The following is a 23,242-nucleotide window of genomic DNA, read 5'->3' as shown; positions in this document are numbered from 1 at the left end:
GCCTGCCTCTGACACCTATTCCAACACTGCCGGAGGGTACGCTCCTCCAGGGTTAGCTGAGTTAAGTCCAGTCGCTGCTGGAGAACCGTAAAGGCCAGCACATGCTGTGGGATCAACCTGTCCTGCGGGCCCTCCGGGCCTCTATACTCTCGGGCCACCGCCTGCGTGAGCCACTGAAGCTGGGCCGCCAAATAGTACCATTCAAAATCAGGGGCTGCCAGGCACCCCTCCGCTCGGGGCCGCCGCAATGTGGCCAGCGCCACCCGTCGCCTCCCCGAACCCCAAATGAAGCCTGTCGAAAGTGCCCATAGTCGCGCGAAATACGACGCCGGGATCCACACAGGAAGTGTGCGGAAAAAATAGAGAAGGCGTGGCAGCACCACCATTTTCAGCAACGCCACCCTCCCGGCACACGAGAGCGGGAGTGTACTCCAAAACCCCATACTACCCCGCAGACCACGAAGTGCCCTGCCAACATTCCCCTCCAACAAATCTGCCTGGGTATGATAAATGTTAACCCCCAGGTAGCGCAAACAGCTGCCTTCCCACCGGATTCGTCCCCCCGTCTGCGGTGTCCTGCCGCCCTGTGACAGCGGGAACAAACACGTCTTACCCCAATTGACCTTCAGTCCAGACATACGACCGAACTCCTTCAACAGGGCGACCGCTCCACTTAACGCATCAGTCGCGTCCCTCAAAAACATCAGCAGGTCGTCTGCATACAGGGAGATATAGTGGGCGTCCCCCCTCAGAGCGACTCCGGAATAAGCACCTCCCCGTCGGGCGTGTGCCGCCAGAGGTTCAACCGCCAGCGCAAACAACAAGGGGGATAGGGAACAGCCCTGCCTCGTTCCCCTCCGCACTCGCTAGGAGGCCGAGATAGTAGCCCCCGTCTTCACCCGGGCCGTGGCACCGCTATATAGCAAGGTGGTCCAACGTACAAAGTCCTCCCCCAAGCCGAACTCCCGCAGCACTCGATACAGATATGGCCATTCCACACTATCAAAGGCCTTTTCTAAGTCGACCGACAGTGTGCAGGCCTCCGGGTATTCATCTCGGTCCAGTTCCATCACCCGCAGCAGCCGCCGAATAGAGGTGGCCGTGCTGCGCCGAGGAATGAAGCCCGCCTGATCCGGGTGAATTAAGGCAGTCATGTGGGTCAAGAGGCGCGACGCCAATACTCTACTCAGAATTTTGTAGTCCACCGTCAGCATAGAGAGCGGGCGGTACGCTGTGCGCGCGCCCGCCTCCCCACCGGGTTTCAGCAAGGGTATCACGATCGCCTCCCGAGCGGAGGCGGGCAACTGCCCCAACCTCCATGCCTCGCTATACAGGGCCTGCAACTGCTGTGCCAGCAGATCCGGGTAGGCCGCGTAAAACTCGACGGGCAAACCATCTGCCCCCGGGGTCTTTCGACGGGCCATATGCCTAATTGCCACTCGGATCTCACTCAGCGATATCGCGCCCCCAAGGTCTTTCCCAGTCTCCGGGTCCAATCGAGGCAGGCGGGCTTCCAACAAAAAATCAACAAGGCCGTCAGGCTCCCGCTCCATAGTACTATCATATAATCCAGCATAGTAGCTGGCAAACCGCATATTAATCCCCACCTGGGAATAGACCGGCACCCCCCCTTCCTCTACCAGGGAGAGTATCGGGTCACCGCGCGCCGCCGGGTTCGCCAACCACGCCAGTAGGGATCCCACCTTATCCCTTTCCGCATGCGCTCGCACAAGATAAGTTTTATGATCATAACAACGAAGCTGCTCCATTCGGACTGCCACGCTCTCCCTCGCCTCTGCAACCACAGCCACCTCGCCGGCCCCTTCCTGATGCGCCTGCTCCGCCACCCGCAACTGTGCCTCCGCTCCGTCCACCTCTTTTAACAAGGCCTTCCGCACCCCAGCCGTGGATGATATGCAGACCCCCCGGACGACCGCCTTGAACGCGTCCCATTCCGTCACTCGGCTCGCCACCGTCCCTGAATTATGCCCAAAATACTGTTCTATACAGTCACTAATCTCAGCCCGGAACACCGGGTCCTCTAGCAGCAAGGGGTTAAGGCGCCAAGTAGGAATCGCCTGCCTCCGCCTGGACCATTGTAGCATCCCCACGCAGGGGTTATGGTCCGATATGGTCCTGGCTAAATATTCGCTATGCCGCATCAGGAGCTGAACATCCGGCGAACATAATATGCCATCCAATCGGACGTGCAACTCGTGAGGGGCCGAGTAGAATGAATAATCCCTGTCTTGTGGGTGATGGGTAACGCCATATGTCCACCAAGCCCCAAGTATCTTGCCAGGCCCGCCTACCTTTGGCCACCCGACAAACCACCGACTGTGCAAGGGGTGGATGGGACCTGTCCATCTCAACATCCAGCACTGAATTGAAATCCCCACCCAACACCACCGCCCCTGTTAAATAGTCCGCCAGCTGACCCGACAGTCTGGAAAAGAACGCGGCCTGGTCCATATTAGGGGCATACACACTACACAAAGCTATATCCCTTCCGTCCAGCCGCCCCTGCACTGCCACAAACCTACCCTCCGGGTCAACGAACGTCCTCAACGGCTGGAAAGGGACCCCCGCCCTCACCCAGATCAGGGCACCCCGGGCAAACTTTGAGAAAACTGTGTAATACAATTGACCCCTCCAGCGTCTATGCAGCGCCTTGCCCTCTTCTCTATCTAAGTGGGTTTCTTGGAGGAATGCCACCTGGACCCCTCTCCGCACTAAGTACGCATGGACTTTATGTCTCTTCACCATAGAGGTGAGCCCCCTCACATTCCAAGTCATAAATCGCAATTCAGGTGGGGTCCCCATCCCTTCGTTGAACCACCCACCCATTTTGGGCCCTCCGAGGCACACTGACAAACCCCATAAACCCCGCAACCACCCAACTCCCCGAACTCCCTCCCCTCCCCAGAACAGGTGCTAAACCGCAGTTACCCATCCAAATACTACCCCCAACAGCAACCAAACTCTCTGGTAGCCACCAGAGTCTCACTATGTCCGTGAGGTTGAGGTGGCGGCTCACTGCCAGACGGGCTTGACGATAGTCCTCATCAAAGCATCCCTCAACCATTCCACCCCCCCCAGCGCTCCGCTCCCTGCAGGCCCCCCACTCTCTCCTCCAGGCCCCGCATGACCCAGCCCGGCCTCACTTTCAAGACACCCCAGCTCCACACTGTCTGTGCCCTCCAGGCCGGGGCCCGAGAGCACCTCTAACCTTCAAGCGTTCAGCAGCTCATCAGCAGTCCCAGGGGTAACATCAGGTAACATCTCCGCCTCCCCTTCAGCGCCATCGGAGTGGGAGTCCTCAGTGCCCTTCCGGGAGCCCGAATCCTCGCTGGGCTGGGAGGCCCCCGCCCCGGAGATCTCGGAGACCGCTCGCAGAGCAGCCCGCCGCTCCAGCACCGTCTGGGATGCACCGGGTGAGCGGACCCTCGCCTGCCGCGCTTTATTACGTCTGCTGCGACGGGGCTTTGCCAGCGCTCCCGGCGGTCTCTCTCCATCCGTGTGCGCCGTCGCGCGGGTCCTGGCCGATTCCAGCCAGCTCCAGGCCGCTGCAGGGTCAGTGAAGAAGGATGTCGCACCGTCCAGTACCACTCGGAGGCGGGCCGGGAACAACAAGGAGTACTGCAGCCCCTCATCCCGTAGCGCCTTCTTCACCGCCTGAAAGGAGGAGCGTCTGCGTTGGACCTCCATGGGGTGGTCCGGGTATATGGAAACCGGGACATTCTGCACCCGGAAGGGGCCCAGCGTCCGAGCCCTCTGTAGTATAATGTCTCGATCTCTGTAGTGCAGCAGTCTGGCCACCACCGGCCGGGGCGGACGGCCCGGATCCAGGGGACGGGCAGGCACCCTATGCGCCCTCTCCAAGGTGTAGAACCGCGTGAGCCCCTCCGGCGCCACCACCTCCTGCAGCCAGGTCTCCAGAAAGGTCAGCATGTCACTCCCCTCAATCTTTTCCGGCAGCCCCACCACTCGAATGTTATTGCGGCGGTTACGCCCTTCAGCATCCTCGGCCCTTTTTTCCAGGACCACTACCCTCCGCAGGAGATCCGCCGTCTGGCCCTCCGTCACCTTCTGGGCTGGAGCCAACGAGTCCAACCTGTCCTCCGTTTGCTTGACCCTATCCGCCAGCTTCTTGTGGTCCGCCTGAAGCAGCCCCAGATCAGTGGACACCTGGGCAATGTCCGCCTGCAGCGCCGACTTCGTGTCCGCTATGGCCTGCAGGATTTGGTCCAGCTGCCGTTGTTGGAGGCCCACCGCTGTATCCGCACTCGTTCCTCCCTCCCGGCCAGCGACAGTATCCCCCGTCGGATCCGCTGGGCTCCCTCCGAGCTTGTGGCGCGGTTTGCCCATAGTGCAGAGCCTGGCGCTCGTAATCCGGCGCAAGGCCTAGTCCCCGGGGCAGCGGCCAGCACCCGGGCCCAGCGTTCCCCACGTCCGCTGTAGGAACCCTCTGCGCACTGCCTCCAGTCTATTCCCCAGCCGGGGGTGTCCCCACCGTCCTCCTTGGGGCACCACGATGTGCTAGGCCCCCACCGCACACCAGTGGCCACAGTCTCCGCCGGGTCGGGGGTCTATCCCGATATCAGCTCCTCAGGCCTGTCACCCCGGGTCAGATAGTTCCGCACCACAGCGCCTCCCGCCGGACCAGTCGTCTCCCTCGTGGCCCCGGCCGCCTACCAGGTACGCCGAGTCCACCGCCTCCGCTCCGGCGCCAGGGTCCTCGCCTCCACCGCAAGCCCAGCTCCTTCCTCCTGTGCACCGCTCCACCACCGTGTTGCCTCCGCTGTTAATGCTGGCCAGGGACCCGCAGCGCCGAACCTCCCACTGCGGGCATTCTCCGCCTTCCGCCGCTGTCTACCAGTGTTCAACCGGCGCTTCCGGTTTCGCCGGCCGGGTTCCCTGCACTTCCGGGTGGCCTCCAGTGCACCGTGGGCCGCGGCTGCCCGTCCCCTCGCAGGCCGCCAAAGATGGCCGGCAGCCACCCGCCTCCGCCGCGTTTGTTGTCGCGGCGCCAGCCCTCGGCGCCGCAATCCCGGCTATCGGTCCGCTCCAGGGGCACAGACCAGGTGGGGGAAGCCCTCCAGGAGCTCCGGAGCGCCGGGGTACCACGCTTTACAGGATTTTAGCCGGGCTGGATGCGGAGCTCTGTGCTCACGCCTCCATGCCCGTCGGCTGCCAAGCCACGCCCCCGTCCCTGGATTAATTTCTTGTGCTTAATATTCATCGGCCAGCGCTGCTGTAAGGGGAGTGGTTGTATTAATTACACAAGACCTAGTGTCTGGAGTGCAATAGGTGCTAGAGATCCTTAGGGCTAGGTGCATATTGGTGAGTCAGGTTCCATGAGCAGCTTATCCACCTTATTAGTTATTACGGTCCTATCGAAGACGATGAGTCTTCTCTCCGTGAAATCCACAATCTTATGCTCTCTAGAAGGGTTTGTTGTATTAGAGGGGGAATTCAAAATTTTCCAGAATACCAATCTGTATTGCTCACGTATCAACAAACAGCAAAAAAAAGCAGAGGTCCTTGCATTGGTTGACTAAATTGTGTATCAAGTTCACAATTTAGATCCATGGTTGGTTGAACACATGCAAGGGAGAGAATAAATTTCCCAAGTCGATTCAGGTAAATTATCGAATCTTTTTTCGGAACTTTCAGTAACGTTTTTTGAGGACTGAAGGATCAGAGGCTCCAATAGCCCCGCTGGCGCCTCGACAGATCTTTATTAACTGATGAGAGCTGGGTTATGATTATGCGTTATGACATAGATTCAAATTTCCAATGAAATGAAGGCTCAGCTTTGTCTGCTTCAGTTTGAAGGCTGTTTGAAGCAAGACTATCTCTTTTAGAGCGCAAATTAATAAACTTAGGGGTATATTATCAAGCCAGGCGATAAAATTATCCCCGCTTTAGCGGCAGAAAACTGCCGCTAAAACGGCGATAATGGGCTTGGGAAATTATTAATCAAAATACTTGCTTTTAGAATTTTTTATGAGGAAAGCGAGCATGTAAGGTGCTTTTTGGCATGGTCAGTCAAGAAAAAAGGAATAGCGAAGTTATTAATGACACTGCTGGCGGTCCTGAAACTCATAATATGCATGGCTGTGCCACAGCAGCACTGCCAGTATATTGGTGAGCCCCTGACCACTCCGCCACCACCAGGGAACGGCAGTTCCCTGGCAGTTGCGGCAGTGCAATGGCGGTCCGATCACAAATGTTGGAATTGGATGGTCCGATTGCCGGTGCGGCTGTGTCTGGACCGCCCCCGCGAGTTTCGCTGCCCTCGGACTACCAGGCTCATAATTAGGCCCTCTGTCAAGATGGTTATTCTTTCTCTATTCATTTTGATCTTTGCTAACATCATGATTAAAATTCTGCAATCCGCAAAGAAAGCCTGCGCTAAGTTGACAACCATATAGCTGAATATAGAAGATGTAGGATTAGCTCTCATACACCTGAAAAAGTACTATTAAGCTGCATTTTTCAACTGGCTTGTCTGCCCAACAAATATGAGCAACCAGTGGATTACTTCTACCTCCAGCAGATGTTAAGCGAGGCCAACATCCGGCTTCCCGTTTCTTTTTATTCCAAAACTTCCTAAACGCACAAGACACATGCTACCTCTTATTGTGGTTCTTAGATATGCAAAACTAAAGGACGAATTTCAGATTCACCTGTTTCATCCCCATATCTGCTTGAGGGACTGCCCCCGCTTGGGATTACAATTAGAGATCTCAGTCATAAGGTAATGGGAAAGGGTGGGTTTTTCAGACTCATAGATTTTATGTTGACCGAGACGATGAAATCCTGGGAACTGCTGACCACCAATAATCCATCTATCTCCTCTGTATTAGTATTTTCCTATCTGTGAATCAGTCATGTTCTAGGGAGCTTCAAACAACCACTCAATTCACTAACTGAGGACATCAGTCAAGCTTTTTTTGTGACCGGCCTCACTGAAATAGGGAATTGGTATTGGTTCTTCTATCTGAAGCTTCTCGAAGCAGAGCTCCCCGCTTATCTGACCAATGTACAGGCCTCCACAGAATGTAAGATTGACATGTGGGCATGGCTCCGGTATAATCAAATGGCCCATACAGCTCTCTGTGGTGCAAATTTTAAAAGGATGGCTTTCTATTACACATGGATGCTGTATTTTCTCCTTTTCAGCTTCAAAATATGTTCCCTACCATTTCTGGAGCATATTTTAGGTGTGGCCATGTGAAGGTCGATTGGCTTCATATCTGTTTGACATGCCCAAAAATAGTTGGTTTCGTTAATGATAAACTGCAAGCTAGGATTGATCCAGATCCAAATGGAGTGTTATTTGGCATATGCCCAATGTCAATCCAAATTACACTGCGGCAGCAACAATTCCTTTTTATTTCCACGTTGAGAGCTAAATCTTTAATATTGCAAAAGTGGAGGTTATCTTAAGTACCCACCTTTAATCAACGGGTAGGGAAAATGAAGCGGGTGAAACGCCTTGAAGAGCTCTGAGCATAAAGAGTTGATGTTCTGAAAAAATATGGGGCAATAAGGCATGATTGGCTGGACCATTTTTTTTGTTTCATCTGTCTTCTTAGCTCTTTCACTGTTTTTTTATCACGTTTGTGAACTAGGGACAGCACTTAACGAAACTCTACATTTTTGTTCCTGGATATATGCTGTATTTTGTGTATTTTATTGAATTTATGAAGCTTGATGGACGTTTGTAATATTACTATGTACTTTTTCTACCTTGAGAATCAATCCCTGTGCATTTTTAATCAGTAATGAGAAAAAACCCAGGCCTATTGGCTCTGTTAATGCTTGTTTGTCTATGTAGCATAATTAACTGCTAGTTCTCTCTTTGAAATAGTAAATGGTCAATTCTCTTAATCTGTATCAATTTTAAAATTGTGTTTGCCTCATTAACTTGCACAGCTACAAGTTAAATCGTGTCTCTTGGCCAGCTTCACAGAAGGACTAGGAAAATATCAGACATCTTCTCCTGTATAAGCACATTTCTGTCTGTTCACAAAGAATTCCAGGATTACTTCTTAGAAATTGTGACTGCTGTAAATCCCAGGAGCACTCACATTGATTATCGTTCATATATACTGAAATGTATGTGTACATTCCTACATATGGAAATATCACACTAAGGTCCAATGAATGCGCTTTTTTCTTGTTTCTTGATTTAGAAAATGTTTCCTTGTGAAGACATGTTCTCCTACACCTCAATCAATTTGAATGGTGTTTCCTCCCTATGCCCACCATGAAAATAGATATAGTCTTGGCCTTAACAGGAATAACTCTCCAACCATTTACAAAATGAGAAACTATCGGAAAAATACGTGTGATTATCCATAAACGAACAGGTTTGTGGGTGTTCATAAACGTTTGCTGATAAACCAACCCTGCAATGTGTGCAGCCCTGCCCCTGAGAATAAATTTAGTCATGTGGAATCTCCACCTCACTGGGAGGAAATTCGGTATGGAAAATTCCAATTATGAAGGCAGAGTTACAAAATTCCTGGTTCTGTTTATGGTGATTTGAAATTAGAACTTGAAAAATTAAAATATTTGTGCTTCTAATTGAAACTTAGTTATGCAAATACCTTTGTAAATTAGGCCTTTTGTATGTAATTGCCGTATGTGTTCGTGCAATTCTCGTCTGTAACTGCATTATGCCAGTATCAACTTTTTTGGCATTAGGTTTGTAAAATATATATTACATATGCTGTCTGGCAATTATTAAATGTATATTTCAGTGATATCAATGGAAAATGATACATGCATACATGGAATCTTTTTGGCAGGGAGGAAATTGGGATAAAGCCACATTGTACCACGTTTTGGAGCCACCACACCTTGCACCTATTTGTGATTGGACAGCAAGTTCTATTGGGTGGTGGGGAGGAATTACTGAAGCCCTCAGGCAGGGACGGTATTAGCACAGTTAACTACTCACACTTCTATGAATACCAAACTCACTGCTCTCTACTCTGTACATGATCTTGATTCATAATCTTGGCCTCCACAAATCCCTTTTTTAAGTGCCCAGGTTAGGCCCATGTAGCAAAGCAGCTCCTTTCTTACATTGTCCTATTTTTCACAGTACATTTGTGCCGTGACCTTTTACACATATTTGCGTGCATGACAATGTTGGATTGGCTTCTCTGAAACTACTTTCTTCACACATCTAGCTTCGCACAACATTATCACGATGCCTCGAATATCATGTAAAAGACGCTTCTGCGCACTATGTACAAATGTCGTTCTATCTTCATTCACTGGATCCCAAGGCCATTTACATATCCGCAACATTGCTAATCTGTGTGCACATCACAAGGCTGCTTTCTATTATAAATAAATGGCATACCAAAAGATTAGCAGAGGAGGCACTTCAGCTGACACTGAGAGTCCCTGCATTCTGAGACTTCACCATGCAGTGGTCTAATATCTCTGTGAGGGGGTGTCCAGTTTGTGACCAAGACCCGCTCCTACACTCTCTCCCACCAGGGGTTGGATCATTTCTTGGGGGGATTCTTGGCTTCACACCTACACACGCTCTAGGTACACTCAGTATAGGGTGTGTATAGTAGGAGTACACCTGATTACTGCTTTGTTTATATGGCTGCATATATACACTGTTTAAGCACCATGGTAGAACTGTATCAACTGTTTACGCTTTTGGTGCTTGTAATCACTTTCATCTGCTTCTGTCTATTGGTCATTGCAGCACATGTATTCTATACAAGAATAAGATTGGTTCAATAAATATATTAAAACTGTCACACTGTGTATTATGTATATTTCTCTGAGTACAAGAGAGCACAAGTGATTGAGCGAAAGGTTCTGATCTGTTTCCACAATCCCTGAGGGGTCAGGGTTGGCATGTTCAGTGGTTGCCAGAAGCCATTTTCTCCCATGTAAGGTTAGGGGGGTTATGGTGGCCCTATGAGCTAGCTAGTTTCTAGACTAACATATCCTGCGGGGTGCTGGGAATCAGTATAGGCACCCACAGTTTATGTTGTCCAACAAACACACAGATCCTATGGATTGGTAGGAACTACACAACACCCTTATACATTTATACATGCTCAGGGCTGGATGGTCTGTTTATTCTATCTCAGGCATTTTCGCAGGAGGGGCTGGAGACATTAAAGGAGGATTTAAGGCCCAGGCTGCTGCAACAGTCCCTCTCTTCAGCTCCAAAGGGATTACAGCATCAGACACAGTGAGAAGGAGAGAGTGAGAGAGGGAAAAAGAGAAGATAAGAGGGAGAATGAAACACAGCTGGTTTGACCCTTTTGCCACAGCTGTTTTTGTTCTCCGTCAGGTTCAGTGCGTACATACATAACAGACATTAAAGCCGAAATACAGACATCCGATCTTGCCTCATTTAAAGGCCTGGAACAGTATAGGAAGTCAAAAAAATAAAAACCAAGACTCCAAGCATTGGAATTCGGAGATATGGTACGACTGGTCCTTCTTTGTAGTATTTCGTGACATAAACATGAAACGATGGGGGAACCTGTTCACAAACTTTGTAGAACGTTTGTAGTACAAAAATAGGAGTAAAACATACTACAAAATGCAATTCACAAACTACATGCAGAGGCTTGACTCTGGCAGTCCTATCTTTTTGTGTGGAGATATCTGCCCCAACTGCAGAGGCTCTGCATACGCAGGTATATATTTTAACAGTCTATGTGGATTGGACAGGGGAGAGTGGCTGGAAAATAGGAAAAATGTATGACTAAACGCAGAGTTGATTAAGGAGGGGTTAAGGGAGGGCTAGGGAGGGATATAAGGAAGGGTGTTGAAAGGGACATGCACCCACCCCAAAAAAGAGTAAGCCCACTGCTATTCACAAACTGCACTTCTTTAGATTTTTTGTTGTATTTTTTAATGTGTATATATCGAGAGAAAATTATTTTGGAAAGTTAATGATCTTAATGATACGTAAAGTCATAACTGATGAATTAGGGATTTGAAATGAATTTACTTAGTTGCTATGAAATGCAATTAATTCCATAAAGTATTTATGCCACATTTTCATGTGAGACACCATCTATTTTAATTTGGATGCAGTTTCTGGTGTTTCGCTCATCTTGCTCATTCCCCTTCCTAATCAGTGTCCTGCTGCAAACCATCTCACCTCTTGTTCTGCGGAGCAACAAATGAATAAAGTCAAAGATTAGAGATGAACAACGGTATTAGGAAGTGTGTATTCGATGAAGCTTCCAACAAGTATCATATTCAAGGACTTCCGCTGGAAGTTCCATTGTAGGCATGCTAATTCTATGAGCCATTGTTTAAGAAATGTTTCATTTTGTGGTGCATAACTCTGGAGTGCAGTTGCTAGGGGAGTGGGTGAAAGATTTTTCTTACCATAAGAAATGTGTTAGTACTAAAGATTTTAAAATATTGCGTTGCTGTTTCAGATTTGCCAATGTGACCCTAACCATGCTCGTACCATGCTTAATTTGCAGAATCTAATAATAACTTGTGTATAAAAACTCTTGGGTTTTAAAATTACTGGGGTCATTTTTGTGGCATAGCACCAGCTGCTGCTGGGGTGACTTTTTCATTTTTTCCCTGAGAATATGCCCATTTTGTGTAAATGTTTGTTATAGGATGATGTCAGTACTATTTTTGAGTATGACTCTCAGGCTGGACTTGACTAGTTGGGGCTAATTTTTATGACTATATTTCTGTATTTCTGTATTTGGGACTTCATGACAATTTATAAAAAATTCTACACCACTATTATAATAAATACATTTTTGCCTATTTTGATCTACGAGTCAGTTATGCTTTCAAATGTATTTTGTTTCATTCTACTAAAGTAATCTCTAACCACTAGATCTAGTGGAGATTTTGAAGCTTAAATGATTTCTTAAAATTTGGGGTGTTTGAAATATTGGGGTTCAGGTGATTATTGGGGTTCACTCCCACAAAGATTTGGTAGTAGAGGATGGTAGCGCTGAAGCAGCTCCTCTTAAAGGAGTGTCTTAACTGAACATTTCATTTTCTTTTTACCTTTTATGCTCTGATCGAAGGAGAAAGAAGTATTTTGGAGATTTGCCAATGTCCCGATGCCAGATCCTCCTGCGGGGTGACAAGCTGTGTTACTGTGCAGTCCTGAATGAAATTGGAGTGTAAGTATGAATAGGGAATACTGAGTTTGTGAGCAAGTGTTGAGACATGTTAACATGTTATGATGATGGATTTGTTTCTGTGTTGAATTGTTTGGATACATGATGATGATCCTGGGTTCTATTGGTGGGTTGATGACTGTTGTGATGATGTACTATTATTATTTGTAAGCCCATTTGAAGTCGTTTTGTCATTTAATAGAATTAACTTTATCAGATGTATTGAAAAATACAAGATTTTAGGATATTGATTATTATTTGTCTGTATTGTGGTCTGTAAAGCAAGGCGCCACTTACATTTAGTAGGGATTCTGAACTAGCAAATTTTCCTTTCTAGATTTGAGAGTGTAATTTGGGTTGTTGTGATATCCTGCGTGCATGGGGTGAGTACGGTAACTCGGAGGTGGATTGCTGCTGGTCAGGAATTGCCTAGCAAGAGTTTTGTAAGATTTTAGTGGCTCTTCCTCTTATCACTCAAATTCAGGGCTTTATGGTTTGCTATAGAGTTACTTTACCTAAAGAACTGACTTTTATTTCCATTTTAGGGTAATCACAAAGGTCTATTGATTTAATGTGATTTAATGTGGTTCTGTAACTACTTTCCTCTTTCTTTAGAAATAGTGGTGTGCTTGGTTGCTCAGCCAGGGAGCCGCGCTGAGATGGGTCATCACTAGTTGTGCAGTCATTGGTTGTTTGCCGACATAGTCGGACTGTGATAGGGTGACCTTTGTCAGAGTTGCGCTGCTATTGGTTGTTGTTCACTAAGTTTGTTTGTTGTGTTTTGAATTATTCCATTGATTTGAGTCTGTTAAGTGTAAATCATGGGTGGAGTATTTCCGAAACCTAAGCCTAAGAAAGAGAAGATACCTGGAGAGGGACAGGAAGTGCAGAGTGAGGGCACACCAGCATATAAAATGATGGACAACATTGGATATTATACATGTATCTGGATTCCCTAATAGAATAAATATACAGAACATGATGAGACGCCCCTTCCTAATAGAGAGAGTCGCAAATGGTATTTTGCGAATCAGTGACTCGCAAAATAGCATTTGTACATGCCTTTACGATCGCAAACGAGCCGATCTCCCATTTGCGGCCGCAAAAAAGGGTTTAAAAAACATAACGGAGTAAATACTACAGAGAACAATGCTGTTGTTTTATTTTTTTTTTACAGAGTTTTATATAGTGCAAACTTGACCCGAAGGTATCGGTTATCAGAGCGCTTTACACAAGCACCAGTTGCGTTATGAGTATCTGCTTTTGTGAATGGGCCAAGGTCAGAAATAAGTAATCATACTCAACAGTTGTGTTGGTCAACAAAGGGCATTGATGATATTTTAAAACTAGTGAAAAACAGTAGAGATTCCATTAAAAGAAACATAACAAATTGAAGGAAAAGCTAATGATTGCCCAAATTAAACAATTTGAAAGAGGGTCAATGAATCATATGTGTCCACATATGAATTTTGTGCGTAATGGTATGAATGGGATAAATCCAATGATGCAACGGGGTAGAGTAAACAGTATGGTTGGAAATGTTGATATGTCGAAAAAGAATACAGCCTGTTGTCTTTATGGGGGATTCAGGCACTGGAAGAGGGAGTGCAGACAGAATCCAGATAGGGTTTAAGACAATTTGAACAAAATGAATTGGTGCCGAGAAATAACCTGATGTTGAATATGCAGAATTTAGGACAAAATATGCAGAATCTGTAAAATATTTTGAAATGCCAACAGCCCTAGTAATGCAACAAAACTTGAGAAATAAAATGGTATATAATGCAGACTATCAACAGAATGGTATAGTTCTCACTGATGACATGGCAGGAAGCAATTCAAATGACGAAACTTGAGGAGGGAGGAGGACTCCTTAATCGTAGCAATTCTCAAAGTAGACCAAAGTGGTCCACATGTTGATAGAGAAGTCAATGGCCATCCAGTTTAATTTATGACTGATACAGAGGCTACCCGTTCTACAGTTCAGTCTGTGGAAGTCCCAAACCTTCCCCTCTTTCGAAGAGAAGTCTAAGTTGTAGGGATCAGTAATAAACAAATTGTTGATCAGGGCTCAGCAAACCTTTTGGTTATTATTATTATTCAATATTTTTAAAGCGCAACAATCATCCAATGGGCATCTTGACGCTGCAAAGCTGTCAGTGTTTAAGGGATTACTGTCAGTGGGGGTATAGACTAATAGTTTGTTTATGTATCATTTGCCCTACCTATCCGGGAAAGAGCCACATTTTTAAGTTCTTCCTGAAACTTAATGGGTTTGAGTTATTCCTAAGATCTTATGGGAGGCTATTCTATATTTATGCAGCTTTGACTTGAAAAGCTCTGCCTCCCTGTCGTGTTTTTTTGAATGGGGGCACAGCTATCAGGTGGGCATCAGATGACCTTAATCTTCGAGCTGTTTTATAAGGCGTAACGTTTTGCTGTAAGGCCCTAGGTCCTGCGCCATGTAGCGCCCTATGAAGTATGCATAGGGCCTTGAATGTGCACTGCTCCTTTACTGGGAGCCAGTGAAGTTCTCTCAGCGCCTTGGTTGCGAAGTCCTTTCTCCCTTTGTTTAGAGCTAATTTAGCAGCTACCACCTGGATCCTTTGAAGCCTTTTAAGGCAATAGTCTGGGCATCTTCAAAGTAGTGCATTGTAGTAATCCAGTCTGCTCATTATAGAGGCCATGTTCGTGTCAGCTGGATTTCATGATTGATGGTGTCAAATGAAGCTGATAGGTCTAAAAGGACCAAAACTGTTGTATGACCATCGTCCCTTTGCATCCTCAATTTATTAGATGTTATGATTAGTGCAGACTCCATTCCATAAGCTAGCCTAAAACCCATCTGTTCTGGTGCAAGTAGGTTATTTTATTCTAAAAGACATCCTAAAATTACTGAGGTATTTCTCCAGTATTTTAATTGGAAAGGGAAGTCTCGATATGGGGCAATAGTTGCTGGGCTCTTGAATGACTGCTAGGGTTTTGTTTAGTAGTGGAGTGACCAGCGCCACCTTCCAGTCCCCTTGGAACTGTCCGGTGGCAAGGGATTGGTTACAAATCAGTCTTAGTGTTGGAAGGAGTTCGCCCGACCTCTCTTTCCATATCCTGGGGGAATGGGGTCTAGTGGTGAGCCCAACGAGTTAAGTTCTTGTCTTTTTCATCTGGTTCTTTCTTTTGGTCCGACTTAGGTTGCAAGATTTTATCTATAATAATGTGGTTAATTTTGTTATAGAAGTAATCTGAGAGATTATTGCAGAGAGCCTGAGATGGAGATATAGTTTGTTTTAGGCAGGCAGGATTAGTTATTTATTTTTGCTAGATTAAAGACTTTCTTTGATTTATTGGTAGCTTCCGTAATGGTTGTTGAGAGGAAAGCGGATCTAGCTTTCCTTAGTTCTACTTTATAATTTTTATAGGATAATTTAAAGCTTAAAGTAAAGCTTTATTATCCTCAGTGTAGGATTTCGGCCATTGCCCTTCCATTCCGCTACATTTTGTTCTAAGGTCTCTTAGGGTCTCTTTGAGCCAGGGTGCAGACTTTGGTTTGTCTCTCGTTCTCTTTAGAGGAGCTACTTTGTTTAATGTCTGTACAATGTTGTTCTCCAGCTCTAAGTAATTTTTTTCTGAGTTTGACTTCTGAAAGCATAGTGCGGTGTTAAAAACTGCTTCGCCATGATATTCTCTGAGTTTTACCCAAGGTGTCCTCAGTATTTGGTTTGTGGTCATCGGATCATTTTTATTTTATTGGTCCAGTCTATTAACATTGAATGTGATCAGGTAATGGTCCGACAAGCTAACAGGGTGGGTGTTTTGACTGTTACCATGTCAGGGGATGCTAGGATCATATCAAGAGTGTGTCCCTTAACATGAGTCAGTCCTATGACCTTCTGAGAAAGACCCATGCGTACACATGTTCTAATAAAGTCCCTAGTTTGATTTTGATGGTTTGCTCTAGCCCATATATTAAGGTCACCTAGAATGAAGCAGTGATTGTGGGTCAGAACAAAGTTGTCTGTTAGATCTAATAGTTATTGGGTGACCTATTTTAGGGGCCCATGGGGTCTATAACAAAGTAGTCCACAAAAGATGTAGCCTTCTTTTCCCTTACGGGGAGAACCCCAGTATTTCAACTCCTTGGTTTTCTTCCGTCTCTGGTTTAGTTAAGGCCCATTTCTCTTTGAATATAATTGTCACCCCCCTCCTCTTTTTATTGTTCTTGAGTGAACCAGCACTTTATATCCTGCTGGACATGTTTTTTCTAGGTCTACTCCAGGATCTTGAGGGAGCCATGTGTCCATAATGGAAAATATGTCCCAATCCTCTGAGGTCAATAACAAATTTAATTCCTCAGCGTGTTTTACTAGGGAGCGTGTGTTAAGTAATCCACAAGTTATTACATTTCCATTATCCTCTCGGATACTTTGAGTGTAGCCAGGGCTGGTTTCAACAGCGTGTGAGGATGTCCCAGACTCTGTTTTAGTATTAAGGGCTCCAACACATTTAGGATTCAGGTTGTATAGTTGTTCCTTAGAGTATTTAATTATTACCTTACCTTGTGTATAGTAAACAGGCAACATGGCTGGCGCTGGCCACTTCCGGGATGCTGATGGGCACAAACTGGCTTGCCTTTGGCATGCCATTGGCACACCTGCTGTGCGGTCACGCTACCATGACCTCCCTCAATTGCCTTGTGTGCAAATAGCTAGACTGCTCATCTTAATAGCCCCAAAATGGGGGCCGTCAAGCTGTTTCCTGGCGCAAAAATGGAGGAGAGTCAGGAGAACTGTTTCCACCGACCAAGCCTCATCTACCAGATATTTAGAGTCACTTTGTTCCTTTTTGTATTTATTTCATTAATACTTTTAAAACAATTCTAAAATCAGCTTAAAAACAAATTCCCCCATCTAATATGCCCCTTTAATTATTGCACAGATTCCCAGATAATTTTCAGTTTTACGGTTTCGGTCAGTACAGATTCAAGTACAATTTCATAACAGTGTCGATTTTCTCCTAGCGTGATTGTCAAAGACACAGAGGGCCATATGTATCAAGCAAAATTGCGATCGCAAACGCCGAAATTCGCCGAATTTCGGCGTTTGCGAATGCAATTTTACTAAGTGCTATGTATGAAGGCAAATCTGCGTGAAAAATAAGGAATCGCAAAAATTGCGATTCCTTATATTGCAATTGCATTTAAGGAATCACAAGTTTTGCGATTCCTTAAATGCAATGTAAGAAGCACCAAAAAAGTGCAATTTGGCCATAAGGAATCGCAAATTACCACCAACTACAGGTTAGTGGTAATTTGCGATTTCTTTCAAAAATGCATATTTTTGCATTTTTCAAAGTGGCATGTGGCGCACACACATGTCCTTAGGGCATGTGTGTGCGCCACATGTGTACCCATGCACATTTCAGGGGTGCAACAGGGTGTCCTTTTGACACCCTGGCACACTTGAAATTACATTCTCAATTTGCGATTCTCTAATTGAGAATCGCAAATTAAGAATGTCTTCCCATTCATTCCTATGGGCCTCTAGGCCCATAGGAATGAATAGGGAGGTATTCCTTAATTGCGAATTGCAATTTGCAATTCGCAATTAAGGAAAATGTAGGATTCGCAAAATGATTTGCAAATCCTACATACATAGCATTTTGCGATTCTCAAATAGCAATTCTCTAAAAATCGCTATTTGAGAATCGCAAAACCAAAGTTTCATACATATGGCCCAGAGTTCCTTATGTGATACCTTCTGACTAAGAATTTCCTTCTGATAGCTAGCTGCGCGGTCGCGCCACCATGCTGTTTTTGTAGTTCTCCCTAATTGCCTTGTGTACAAACAGCTAGACCGCTCCACTTGATAGTCCCCAAATTGCGGCCGTCAAGCGATTTCCAATGCAAAAATGGAGGAGGGTCAGGAGGAATGCTTCCACTGACCGAGCCTCATCTACCAGGTATTTAAGGTCATTTTGTTCCTTTTTGTATTTGTTTCAGTAATACTTTAAAAAGCGTTATAAAATCAGCTTAAAAACAAATTCCGCCGTCTAATATGCCCCTGTAATTATTGCACAGAGTGCCAGATAATTTTCAGTTATATTTGGTTTTGTTCAGTTCAGTATTAAATACAATTTCGTAATAGTGTCGATTTTCTCCTAGCGTTATTGTCAAACACACACAATTCCTTACGTGATACCTTCTGACTAAGAATTCCCTTCTGATAGCTAGCTATGTTAAACAGAACAGATGAAAAATAAACATCAGTTTATATTGTGTGGTTCAAGTCCAGTGAGCTTGCTTGGAGGAGATCTTCTTTGCAAGAAGAATTACGTAATTGATTGCCTACCAGATGGTGTTGCAGTAGAAATGCAAGATGAAGTTTCAGTTTTTATATTAAGTTCAGAAGACACAGCAGTGGAAATGTACCCAGTTTTGACAAAAGAAGACCTACCTCTGGATTTTAAACATTCAGTTAGAGAAGAAGTATGGAACTTAACTGGGAAAGAAATTGGGTTGATCAGCACAGCAGAACCAGTAAAAATTAAGGTGAAATCAGATGCGATTTTTCCCAGATGATAGAGACTAACCATAGAGGCTGAGGAGGAAATGAAATCAGTAATTGAGAAAACGATTGAGCAAGGAATCCTACAAGAAGTCGTTGGTAGTCCTTGCAATTCTCCTGTGATGGGAATTAAAAAAGCCAAATAGCAAATGGAGAATCATACAAGATCTCCGAAAGATAAATTAAATTGTGGTTTCTTATTGTCCAGTGGTACTGAATTCACCAGTAATATTGTTCCAGATTCCATCAAGACAGAATGGTACATAATCATTGATTTGTACCAAGAGTTCTTTTTTAGTGCAGTTGCATGGAGATTCTCAGTTTCTATTTGCACTTCAATTTTTGAATAAAGTTCTCGTGTGGTTCAGAATTCCACATGGGTATACAGAGAGCCCAACACTTTTCTCCCAAATACTCAAAAAAGAACTGGAGGGTTGGAAATTGTCGTGTAATTGAATTCAAGTTCAATGTATAGATGATCTTCTGACAGCATCCAAGACAAAAGACAATTGCAAACCTAATACCATTGCATTATAAACGAATTTGACTGAAAATGGACATAAAGTCATGCCAACAAAAATGAAGTATTATGAAAGAGAGGTTGTTTATCTCATACATCATATTGAAAAGGGTGCAAGTAAGTATGTAAATGTTTATTATGCAAAGTAAATAAAAACTGTAGCATACATTAAGATAATATTGTGTATATACCTGAACAAAATAATACATTTAGGGCGAGATGTACGACGTATGTTTGCGACCCGTTTGTGCATGCAAAAATACCTAAGTGCCATGTACAAACCCTAATTAGCGAGTCGCAATTTATTTGGAACTCACTAATTAGGATTTGCGACTCGATATTAGGAAGGGGTGTTTCATGGGCGTCCCTACCTAATAGTGAGTCTGACCACAATTGTGGTTGCAAAACAGTCGCAATTTACCACCTCCTTCAAGAAGGTGGTAAAGCATTCGCAAACGGGAAGGGGTTCCCAGGGGACCCCTTCCCCTATGGGAATGCATGGGAAAATATTATTTAAGGGCAGGCAGACCATTGCCTGCCCTCACAAAATAAAATGAAAACGTTTCATTTTTTTTTTTTTTTTTTAAATGCATCCCATTTTCCTTTAAGGAAAACGGGCTGCATTTAAAAAAAACTGCTTTATTTAAAAGCAGTCCCAGACATGGAGTTCTGCTGGCCAGCAGGCCACCATCCCTGGGAGGGCCAGCCATTCCCAATGGGGTTGCAAATTGCGAGTGGCTCATTAATATTCATGAGCCTTGCATTTTGCGACCTCATTGGGAATCGCTAACAGTGTCTCTGACACTGTTGTACATTTGCTTTTGCGACTTGCAAATTGTGGCTCACAATTTTTTGCAATTTTCGAGTCGCAAATGGTTGTACATCTGGCCCTTAGTGTTAGTGAAGGTGTTAACAGAGTTCGCAGTCCTTCAGATTTTGTGCAACTTGCTTTAAAAAATGTGTAGAATGACAGTTCAGAATGACATCCGTTGGGTTCAAACATGCGGTTACGGCCTGCCTCCTTGATTCCTAAGTGCTCTCAGAGAGGCCATTCTTTCCCTCATGAGGCCAGGGCAAATACAGACTTAGTGGACAAGGTTCTCCTCTGCCATATGAAACAGTTTTCATATAGATGATTCTGCATTCCAGAACCAAGGCGCAATATGGGACTGTCCAAGGAGAAGGCCAAAGTGGTACCCAATCAAGGACTCCAGATAAGGCTGAGGTTTAAGGACTTTATATTCATTTATGACAGTCCAGTCATGTGATCTGGCAGCTAGAGATTCTTTATTGATCACCATAGAGTTTTTCTTAAGTACGCCATTTATTGATTTTTTGAAGACCCCCTGTGGGAGTGTTGTGTACCATAATGTTCGTACTCCCAAGTCATATTGAAAAGGGTGTACGAAAAGTCTCAAAACAATTTTGAAATGTTTCTTGGTATTGTTGTGTATTGTCGACAGTGGACCTTAAACCTTTGCCTGATTGCAAAGCCTACAGCAAGGCTGACATGTAATGATGTACAAGATTTGATTCCATTTGATGATGAGTGCGTTGATGCATTTAAGAAATTGAAAGAGAGTCTGTGTCATGTGCCACCACTAGGGGTGCCTGGTAAAGTTGCTTTCAGTCTTCCAGGATGTCTAAAATCGGTTGAAGCCGTTTGTTTGGCAATTGAACAGAGTGAAGGAATGGTGATGGGTCATGGCTTAATTGTCCATATCCCACATTCAGTCAAAATCCTTTTGACAAGAGCTAGGACACAACATAAAACAATTAGTAAGTTGACACAATATGAGCAGGTGTTCACCAAAGCAGAGAACATCCTCCATTCGAAGATGCAATGTTTTGAATCCAGCATCACTGCTTCCAATTTTAGACAAATGTGAAGAACAGGATAGTGGAATTGATGACAAACTGGAGCATAGTTGTAATGAAGTGACTGAATTATGCACAAAAAAATACCGGACATAAAAAGTTCAATTAGAATTGTCAGATTAGACATTGTTGATAGTTCGGGTCTGAGAGACCAATAGGGCCACTTACGCTGTGTACTCCATTACAGAGACACTAGAAGCATTCTACTTACCAGATTTGACATCAACACAAGTGGCAGAATTGATTGCCTTAACAAGAGCTTGTTTTTTTGTCAGAGAATTTGGATGGAACTATCTATACTGATAGCTGGTATGGTTTTGGTGTTGTTCATGATTATGGCAACTATGGTCACAGGGAAAGTTCATGATATTTTCAGGTGCTCCGATAAAAATTAGTTGGAATCGATGATACAACCTTTCTGTAGATATTTGCATAATCAAACTCATGCAGGGAGAGATAGTTTGGTTAGGTTGTTTAAGAAATATTGATAGCATGCAGAATTTCAACATATTGCTGAAGATGTATGTAATCAGTGTCTAGTTTGTCATCTAAATAATCAGGGTAAGAAAACTGTTGCTATCATTAATCTCATTGGCAAATCAGAAGGACCATTTGCAAGGGTACAGGCATACTTTATTGAGGTGCCACTTTGCAATGCCCTGAAGTATATCTTGGTAGCAGTTTGCATGTTCTCAAAATGGGTCAAATCCTTTCCCACTAGGAGACAAGATAGCCTTACAGTTGCAAAATTGTTGTTGAGGTAAATTAAAGAACAAGTTACTTACCTTCGGTAACGATGTATCTGTAAGAAACATTAGTTAGTTAGATTCCTCACCTTAGAATATCCCCAGGCGTCAGGCTGGATCTGGAAAGATTTTTGTAGCAATACTCCTTGCGCGTCGCTAGGCGTCGTCTGCGGCTCCGCGTCCGTCGTTGCCGTCTTGCGGCGGAATGACGTCGTCAGAGTACTTAGATGCCGCCCTCGCGCGCTGACGTCAGTTCTTGTAGATAGCTTTCCGCGCCAGGAACGCAGAGCCATGCAAGAGACCGACACTGGTGCCAAAAAATCTAGGGCCCTGAAAAGGATAGCCTTAACCCTAGATGTCAGTTCGCAGAACGGGGAGGATGGGTGGGTCGGTGAGGAATCTAACTAACTAATGTTTCTTACAGATACATCGTTACCGAAGGTAAGTAACTTGTTCATCTGAAAGAAACACGTTAGTTAGATTCCTCACCTTAGAATAGATACCCCAGCAATACCAACCCCGGTGGTGGGTCTGCGAACCAAGATCACATCTCTCCGGACTTGGCTGTCCAGGCAATAGTGCTTGGCAAACGTGTGCAGTGAAGCCCACGTCGCCGCCTGACAGATGTCCTGCAAGGGAACTCCCCGGCCCAGGGCAGTAATCGCAGCTGTGGCCCGCGTGGAATGGGCCCTCAACCCAACAGGAGGGTCCTTTTTTGCCAAGGAGTAACAAAGTTTAATACACAACACGACCCACCGAGAGATGGTCCATTTGTGTACCGCTTTCCCCTTCTTAGCTCCTACGTATCCAACAAAAAGTTGGTCGTCCACCCGGAACTGTTTGGTGCGGTCCAAATAAAAGGACAGTGCCCGTTTTGGGTCCAGATGGTTGAGCCTCTCTTCCTCTTTTGAAGGATGCGGAGGCGGAAAGAAGGTGGGCAACGTGACAGATTGCCCGATGTGAAAGGGGGTCACCACTTTTGGTAGAAAAGAAGGACGAGTCCGGAGGACAACCTTGTCCGGATGAACAGAAAGAAATGGAGGCTTAGATGACAGAGCCTAGAGCTCACTCACCCGTCTAGCTGAGTTGATAGCTACCAGGAAAGCAGTTTTCAGGGTCAGAAGACGAATGGGACAATTGTGAAGAGGCTCAAAAGGAGCGCACATCAGAAAGGTCAGGACAAGATTCAAGTCCCACTGAGGCATTACGAAGGGGACAGGAGGGAACATGTGAGTAATGCCTTTGAGAAAACGTGAAACAACAGGGGACTTGAAAAGAGAAGGCTGATCAGGAAGCCGTAAGAAGGCAGAGATTGCAGCAAGATAACCTTTCAAGGTGCCCAATGCAGAGCCCTGCTGGGCCAAAGAAAGA

The 23,242-nt window shown here is 45.4% G+C and overlaps 1 long non-coding RNA gene across 2 annotated transcripts in view; it reads left to right on the top strand.

Annotated features, from left to right (window-relative positions):
- The window catches only part of LOC146868351 (uncharacterized), a 234,327-nt gene that overhangs the window by 116,865 nt on the left and 94,220 nt on the right, over positions 1 to 23,242 (top strand). For both annotated transcript variants that reach the window (XR_014966203.1, XR_014966204.1), the window contains exon 2: positions 12,072 to 12,170. This is a non-coding gene — a long non-coding RNA (uncharacterized LOC146868351). The remainder of the gene's footprint in view (positions 1 to 12,071; positions 12,171 to 23,242) is intronic.

Source organism: Triturus cristatus, chromosome 1_2 (genome assembly GCF_964204655.1).
Source record: "Triturus cristatus chromosome 1_2, aTriCri1.1, whole genome shotgun sequence".
Taxonomy (NCBI): domain Eukaryota; kingdom Metazoa; phylum Chordata; class Amphibia; order Caudata; family Salamandridae; genus Triturus; species Triturus cristatus.
The sequence above is the reverse complement of the archived record's forward strand: the minus strand, read 5'-3'. Positions and strand labels throughout refer to the sequence as shown.